The following is a 9,582-nucleotide window of genomic DNA, read 5'->3' on the forward strand; positions in this document are numbered from 1 at the left end:
TGCAGCTGTCGTTGTCGGTGGGGTCTCTATTATTTTAAAGTCAATCAGTGCTTGGTGAAGCTGTTCTGGGGTCCTGCACACAATTTTCGTGCCTTGATAAGTAAAGCGCAGGGAGAAGGGGAAGCCCCATTGGTACCTAATGTGGCGTTGCTGCAATTCCTGTAATAGGGGTCTCATTGCTCTTCTCTTATTGATTGTGAGTTGCGATATGTCCGCAAAGATTTGGTAGTCGTGTCCCTGAAAAGAGAGCTTGTTTTTCTCCCTGGTGTTCTGAAGGATTAGCTCTTTAGTCTTATAGAAGTGAAATTTAGCTATGATGTCCCTCGGGGGACCATCAGCTTTCCTCTGAGTTAAAGCGCGGTGGACTCTGTCCATTTCCAGCCTGTCAGCTGGTATCCCAGGCAATATTTCCTGGCACAGCGCTAACATTGTGCCATTCAGATCAATGATGGATTCAGGTATACCTCTAAATCTTAAATTAGACCTCCTGGCGCGGTTCTCAAATTCCTCCAACTTACTCTGCAGTGTTAAGTTCTCCTCCTTAAGATTTTCAATTTCAGATATGCAGTCCTGAGTAAAAATTTCTATTTCGTCCACTTTAGACTCAAGAGCATCCGTGCGATTACCAAGCTCTCTGATTTCTTTAGTGAGCTTAGTTGTAATCTGATCTGAGGTATTCTGCAGTGCCTTGTGAAGCATTTTCTCAAATTGTCTCATTATGCTGTTAGGGACCGCTGTCCCTTGAGTTATTTGTGAGGTACCATCCTGCGCTACATCCTCCTCCTCACTGTCTGTGGCGGTGCTCCTCAGGGAAGCCATCTGTTTAGATGCTTTAGCTGAGGTGGATTTAGATTTTCCTGAGGTGAGGGCATCTGAGGAGACTGGGGCCTTTTTCAGAGCAGTGCTCTTAGGATGCTGAGCGCCGCTGCTGCTATGTGCTTTCCCTCTGCCTTTTGTGCCATTTAACACCATTTTGGTGTCAAAATGTTCTCTCACCCTTCAGTTAGCCTTTCCTGCGGTTTTCCCGGCTCTCACCAGCTCCGTTCCTCCGTTATTTGCGGGTCTTTTCCAGTCACGGTGCGGAGCTCTAGTCAGGCATGACCGACCCACTAGGCTCCGCCCACCTGCCTCAAGTCTTTATTTCTCATCAGTTTAGTTACTTTTTTGTCTTTATTATTTGTTACTTTTTTATTTATTTTATCACATGTATCTCTTGAATTCCACAGAAGAAAGCAATCAGCCCTGCAGAGTTTAACAGTTTAGCAATTTTAACGCTTTGTTTGGAGGGACCCTTGGGTATCGGTTTCTTATCCCTTGATTTGTCAAGCGAGAAATCGAAGGCGGTGTTAGAGTCTCCTTGAGATGCGCTAGCAATTTGTGTAGTTTATTGGGGGTGTAGTATGAGACAAAGGTGTACAGCTCTCTGTCAATGTGACCAGAAACCAGGATGTAGCGCCCTTGTGGGTCAACAACAGTCTCCGGTTGAGAGAGATTAATGTGTTTAGCAAAGCAGGTGGCCACCGCCTTTAGTCTTGTTATCTGCCGAAGCTAAGAAAAATTGAGGGTAACGCTGATGGAGAAATGCGGGTTTAAACGTGGCTGGGAAGTGGGTTTCCTGTAACAGGAGAATGTCTGCATGCATGAAGTGGTATTGCTGGAAAAGTTTCCTGCGGGAGAGTTCCTGCGGGAGAGTTAAGACCCTGAGCATTATGGGAGATAATCTTGAGGGAGGGTGTAGAAGGATGTGCATTAGACATGGATCAGAGTGGGTAGGACTAGAACAAAAAATCGAGGCTCACCTTGATCTAGAGAGCGGGACTCACCAGGATGACTGAAGTGCGAAGATGGCGGATACCCAGGCCCTGGGATGTGAGGCCGGTGACAGCTGCGGAATCCGTGGAGACTCAGACAAACAGTCACAAGGAAAGGAAGGAGAAAAGGTGTGAAAAAAGAGAGGAAGAAAGAGAAGCTGGTTACATAATTGCAAACCAAAAATAATAACTTGACTATCAAAGTGAATACATAAGAACAATGAACCTGGGGGTCCCCTGACCCCCTCCCGGCCAGGGATCAGGATGGACTAGCCATCTCCTACCCTCCAACCTGAGAGGCCCGGAATTCCCTGGTTATAGGGAATCCGTGAAAGAACCTAGGAGCACAATAGGCGCTCTCCCGGTCCTAAAATGAGGTGCACTGGGTCCACCACAGCCCAACCACCCAAAAAAATGATTGAACTGAAGGCTCGAACTTGAGCCTACGATGAGCAAAAGAACAGAGCGCCCCAACAATTAACACAAAGTATTAAACTAAAGACACCAGACACACCCTCCGAATCCCGCCCCCCGACCAGCCCCCACTCAAAGCGCCATGGACCACGTGGGGAGAGCAGGAAACGAATGGAGAGCAAACCGTTACAGTCAGCCCAGTATGGGGGACACCCCCGGGGCATCTTATAAACCATCCTCTGACAAACGGGAGGTGTCACCTCAGCCGGTTGTTCAGAGGATCCTGTCAGTAAAACACTTTCAACATCAGAACAGTTACTTTAATACGAGAGAAAAAATTGTCAATGCAAAACAATTGAGAACAGAGAGATTCCACACAGGGAACCTACAGAACGCCAAAGGGGAAAGACCACAATAGGCGGTCCGGCACCCGTGCAAGTTCCCTGAGCATAGAATGGGCAAAAACCACCCACCCCTACCCCAGTCCAGGAGAGAAGGCACAGCAGAGCAACCAGCAAAATGAAAGTGGTTAAATAAAACATTAGTCGAGTCACTGTAGGCAGGATTTCAGCTCCAACGGGAACCCTCAAAAGGGGAAGGAGCGGAGAAGTCACACCAAAATGTAGACAGAGTGGAAACGTCACAGATCAGATCCCTGATCTGATAAAGGGGAAAAGACCATCAAGGCGGGAGATTTTCCTTGGAGTGTTTGGAGCCTTGTTTCAGTCAGGTGTGCTGGCGGGGGTCTCTTTGTAGAGGCTGGATTGCTTCTGCCGGTCTGCATGGGTGGGGGGTCCTGGGATAGAATCCCTAGATGTATCAGAAGGCGCTCACCCTCAGCCAGAGAAGAGAAGCCAAAGCTTTTGTTCTTGTAGGAAATGTTCAGGCGGAGGGGGAAAGACCATCTATAAGTGATTTCCTTCTCCATCAGAAGCTGCAGTAACGGTTTAAGTGATCACCTTTTCTGCACCGTGTATAGGGAAATATCGGCAAAAATCTGAATTTTGTGTCCATGCAGAGTTAGGTTATCCGACTTCCTAGATTTCCTCATCACTTCCTCCTTTACTGAATAATAGTGAAGTTTCACTATGATGTCTCTGGGGAGGCCATCTGAGCGGGGGGGTTGCAGGGCTCTGTGAGCTATGTCTAGCTCCAGACAGTGTTCAGCAATATCTGGGATAAGGCTTTTTTTTAAAGATTTCACAGCTGCCTGCACCTCCTTCTCCGATTCGGGGAGCCCCCTGATCCTAAAGTTATAGCATCTTGATCGGTTCTCGAGGTCATCGATCTTTGCAAAGGCAGTTTCTAATTTATCCTGAACATCTTGCAGCCTGGCTGTGTTTTGATTAATTTGAGCCACTGATTGATCAGCCTTTTTCTCATCTCAATTTGCCGCAGATTCGGATGGATGGATGAAGTAATCTGGGCTGCATTAAGGGCTAGGGCTTTGGAGAGCATTTGCGCAAAAGCTTCCATCATGGATGGAAAGTCAGTGGGGATAGGAGTAGATTCAGCAGCATCACTGACCTCCAGCAGTAGGCCTGTATGTGGATCCAGCATGGGGGTAGAGGGGGGGCCAGAGCCCAGTCTTCACAGCAGGGATTCCGTGGACGCTGGTGATGTGGCCTGGGGCAGGGAGGGTAATCAGTACCTGGGGATGGCGGAGGAACCAGGTCCTGGTCAGCGATGGAATCCTCTGTGTCTTCTGCCGAATGCAGGCCTTGCTGCACCGCCGCCATTCTGGCATAGCTGAGGGGGCTGGGAGATGCCGCCATCTGACGTGACAAGTCCCTCCGGGCCGGCGCCGTTGACATCCGCACATTCCCGGGGGCTTCCCCCACTGAATTATCCCGGTGAGGGTGCTGGGGCACCCTGAGAGCTGGATGTTACAGGGCCGTGGTGGAGTGGAGCTCTAGAAGCCGTTGGCCATCTTGGGAGCTGCCGTGCATGCGCCTCCCGGATGCCTCTAATTTTGAGGTTGTTACTGCGAGAGCGATCCTCTAAATCTGCCTTTTTTGTAGTTATGTGTTGTAGCTCTTCAGCTTGATGTTGGTGAGTATCAACCAATTCATTGTATGCGGTGGCATATTTACTCAATTGGTGTTCGAGGGTATCTGTGCATTCCCCTAGTCCATCAATTTGAGAGATGGATGTATTGATATATTTTCTAAGATCTTTTCTGAGATCTTTTTGTATGGAGAGGAGCATATGTTTTAGCATGTTTTCAGAAACAGGGTTATTAGTGGTTGGCAAGGCAGAAAGGGTGGCTGTTTGATCTTGGCCACAGTCAGGGTCCTCATCATCATCTGATGCCTACTGAAAAGTGAGGTGTTTTTTGATTATTGGGCCCTGGTGAGATGGTGAGGAGTGTGGAGAAGATGCTACACTCTTGGTTCTTTCTCTGGGTCTGTTTTTCTTTGGAGCAGAGCAGTCCTTATCCTCTGTTGCTGCTCTATGAGAGATGCACTGTTAGGCTCCAGGCGCCGCTCTGTGAGGTGAGCCTGTCACTATTTTCCTGTCTGCGCACCTGGAGCTGTTAGAGAATTCAGTGAGCTTGCAAGGCTTTGGCTGGTGAATTTTCTTCCCTGTCATGTCCTGCATTGTCTCCGGGAGCTGGGCTGCCATTCTTTGTCCGTGAATTGCTGCCATGGTGGGTGTACTGGGTGAATTCTTCCCCGTGCTGGCAGAGAGCAAGATCTATGCAGCCGTTGCTGTGCGCCTCTGTAGAGAGAGCTTTATTATTTTGTCATTGGTACATCCTTTGACCTATGCAGCAGAAATTTTCAGCTTGTAGACCTTGCCTCTTCCCACCACCACAATGTGATATCAAATAAAAAACATGTCTACAATACCTTCTGATGGATCACAGATTTATTGTCAAAGTAGAAGTCACACAAGTCAGACAAGTCAATATAGAGACCTTGGCTCACCTTACATGGAAAGTTTTCTATACTGATTTCAAATTCTCATTAGGAATTAGGATACTAAGCAGCACACAGCAATGTAAAATTGTCCCACAGGAGGATAATTTTAATTGGGGATAATAGGCCTAACCGGTGTATGCCTAACTTTTATCTTATCAGTTGGGATAGGGGGTTTGGTGAATGATGGGCGGTGGTTTAGTGTGCACACTGTTCTTGCACTTAGTCATTCAAATGATAGAGTGGCAGTCTTCAAACAAAAAGCAGCTTAAAGAGCAGGTTGGCAGTAACACCCTAATGTTCTGAAATATTCACTGCCATGGGGGACATGTACAGATGAAAAATAAAAATTAATAATAATAATAATCTCTCTCTACAAAGAAGTGTCAGCTGTCCCTAACAACACTGATAATAAAGCTGCTGTGACCCCACCCACCCATCGATACGATAGGTCATCCATTCCTTCATCCATTCCGTGTGCATTGCATTAGAGGTTGTTCTGTATTTTGGTGGTGAACCTGGAAACTTTTCAGCCAAAAGTCACAAACTTTACAAATCCCAGAGATTCACCCCAAATCTATGGTAACTGCTGAACCTTTTCCCTGCACCTGTATTTATACAGTGTGATGATAATAATAATAATAATAATAATAATAATAATAATAATAATAATAATAATAATAAACATGACAGTCTTGGCCATCAAACTTCACATTTTTACTGTTTTATGTACAATATGTGATAATGGTAATTTTATAACCTTCACTTTCTATGGTGCTGACAAAGATGGATTCTGTGTATTTTATGTTTGGCCTTGTTTTTCTTGCTCTATAAGCAGATTCATATTCCAGTCTATCAGTAATAAATAACAGAATTATTCTTTATAAACCTGACACTCTCACAGCCTTCAGCTGAGCCATGAAGTCAGTGTCAGGATCCTGGGCTGCTGTCAGTGATGATGATGAGGAGGGAGAAGAGGAAGAACTCATTGGAGTCTATCAGAGACTCGGCCATGTTGTCTTCAGATATCCACTTAGAATATTGTGCTTGTTGTCTTTGTGTGTGACCCCCTGCATATCTGACACCCAGAACTCTGCTCACCGCTGTGATATGACTATGAGGAATTATACATTTGAGTACAAGTATTCTCAGGATGGAGACATCATTATAGGAGGGATATTCTCTGTACATTCTGCAGTGTCAGTGTGGAGTGAGGAAGGAAGTCTTATTAAAAATCTCCTGTGTTCAGCGTAAGTGAAATATGAAGTGTAAATCTTCCAATCTGATCTACAGAGCTGTGTCTTTAGGAGAGATGTGTGATAATATGCAGGACTCATTCAGTCTGTTACACAGCATTTATATAAAATCAATGTATATCCTTCAATGTGTTAGCTTCACATTTAGGTGTTCCATTGCCGGGTGTTAATAGTCACATTCATTCATTATGAATAGCTGCCAATGTACCACAATGGATGAAAAAACACACAATACCTTTTTTTTAAATAAGGAAGCACATCGCAGAGCATGGTATGTGTATTATGGAGCCTAGAGGTGTGTTGTGTGTTGGGATCTACTGTACAATGCATTGGGGGGCAATTCACAATGAATGACACCGCATTGCACTGCCCATAGAGAAGGGGCTTTGCCATGCATTGTTATGTGTTACCACAATACACAAGTGTGAATGGGACCTTCAATGAGTTTGGCCCTTAATGACTCCATATGTTTTGTCAGGTTTTTACTGGTATCTGGGGCTCCAAAAACAGATTTCCCCTCACTTCCTGTCCTGCAGATAACATTCAATCATTGAAAGTGAGGGGATCTCTCCAATAGCAGCACAGAAATAAACACAATTTTTAGTAAAGTCCTGGAAGTCTGGAATCCCTGTCAGTCTTGTATTTCTGTCCCTATTGCAGATTTTTCCTCTCTTCCTGTCTGGTAGAATGTTATCTGCAGGACAGGAAGTGAGGGGAAATCTCTCTAATGAGCCCTGGACAGTGTCTGTCCAAAGAAAAATAAAAGGTTTTGGTAGGACATGAATTTTAAGGCATCACAATAACATTATATAGTATTTCTGTTTCCGGAATTGCATTTCCCTTTTCACCGGCATGAACAATTTAAGGCTTTACATGTTGGGTTTCTATTTACTCGGAACAACTCCATATTTTATATTTTACCAAAAAGTTGGGTAATGCATTTTATTTGTGTGCAGTAACATTACTTTTATTGTATTTTTTTTTTCAGAAAATATGTATTTGATAAACAGCTCCTCTCATATCATAACAATTTTAAACTACCACCATTGTATTCTGCAGGGTCTTTGTTTTCAGAAAATATATAATGTTTGGGGGATTTAACTAATCGTCAGGCATTTTAATATTTCACACAAAAGCTGCTCTGGCAGTGAAAGGGTTAAAGACAACGCAGTCACAGAACAATTCCCATCAATCTGTTCTTGTTGTGGACTGACAATACCGTTCTATTTGTTAAATGAAATAACAAGGAATGGTGTCAGCCCTGCCAAGTTTCTTTCGTTAAACTAAATAATAACAGTATGTATTATCCCGCTCTGTCTCCTTCAATGTCAAAATATATTTGTGTGACAGCCGAACAACCAAAATATTGTGTCCCCACAACTGAAAAGTGTTGGCTGCGCTTATCAAAATAAAAACCCAATCCTGCATTAGTAAAATATAAGAAAAAAGTGATAAGCGCAATAAATACAACAAGTGCTAAATATAATGCGGATCATATAGTGCGGATAATATATACTATATGGCTATAAAAAACTAAAGTAATCTAAAGTCCCATAAATCAAGTGATAAAGGCAATCTTCATGAATACAGACAGGTTCTTCCAAAAATCTTCTGAACAGTTCTTCAAGGAATGATCTCACAGAGCGCTTACCTTCTTGTAAAGAAAATGGCTCCTTGAATGTGCAGCTCTCTGTTTACAATGACGGGGGATGGATGGATGTCTCCCACATGCCAAACCGAGTCTCCTCCTGATGTCCAGTTATAAAGGCCAAATCTTCAGTGTGTTCCTCGATCATTAGTAGAATAAATGAAAGAAGCTTCTCATGGTGAAGTACGTTTTTAAAATTGTTATTAAAGAATAAAAAATCTGCTTACAAGCGGTGAAATGAATATGTACGGTTCTCACAATACTTCCGGGTGCTGTTCCTGATACTTCCCTCCCTTACATGTTACGCCCATCACGTGGTTTCATCAGAGGTGATGGATTTGTTCATTTATACATACAAAACGGAAGTGTGTCAGCGGCCATCTTGCCGGAGTATATGTCTCCATGCAGGCTGCGCCCCATATGTATTATTTAATTTGTTTTATTAACTTTTGAGGTTATTTATGTATTTAATTATAGACAGTTATCGAGCGCCCATCATATGTTATTATCACCAGCAGCACTACTAGGGTTAACTAGAAACTAGTGGTACATATGGGCGCAGCCTGTCTATTCACTAAATAGGATTTATATCAGTGCTACCCACCCACAATATGGCAGCACCCTGGACGGAGACATTTACTCCAGCAAGATGGCCGCCGGGAGCCTGTGATATTATAACAGAGTAGTCCACACCAATATCATGAGAAATAGGATATTGTCACCAACCTACAAAATGGCCGCCGCCTGCACGGAGACATATACAGGCTTTCAACCAATCCTTCACCTCTGATGAATCCACGTGATTGGCGTAACATGTAAGGGACGGAAGTATCAGGAACAGCACCCGGAAGTATTGTGAGAACCGTACATATTCATTTCACCGCTTGTAAGCAGATTTTTTATTCTTTATTAAAAAATTTAGAAACGTACTTCACCATGAGAAGCTTCTTTCATTTATTCTACTAATGATCGAGGAACACACTGAAGATTTGGCCTTTATAACTGGACATCAGGAGGAGACTCGGTTTGGCATGTGGGAGACATCCATCCATCCCCCGTCATTGTAAACAGAGAGCTGCACATTCAAGGAGCCATTTTCTTTACAAGAAGGTAAGCGCTCTGTGAGCTCGGTGTATCTAGCTCATTTACATATTATACGCGTAAATCTACGGAAGCGCTCCTAGCGGCCAGTGTAATATGCACCCTAGATACGACGGCGTACTAAGACTTACGTCGGTTGGATGAAGCAGAAATTCAGTCGTATCTAGTTCCCTGAATTGCGCGCATAGATACGACGGCGCATCTTTCAACTTACGCGGCGTATCAATAGATACGCCAATGTAAAGTGTTTGTGAATCTAGCTCAATGTTTGTAACAAATTTTCTTACACACGGTGCTCCTTAAATATGACCCTCTGTAACCTTCACCCTACGTGGGTTCAATACGGCATACATGTGCATCAATCCCCGGCACCGATTCACCACTGCGATCACCTCAATAATAGATCTGTGTAGGTCCGATCTCATCTTCCC

This window comes from Rana temporaria, chromosome 1 (assembly GCF_905171775.1).
Source record: "Rana temporaria chromosome 1, aRanTem1.1, whole genome shotgun sequence".
Lineage (NCBI taxonomy): Eukaryota > Metazoa > Chordata > Amphibia > Anura > Ranidae > Rana > Rana temporaria.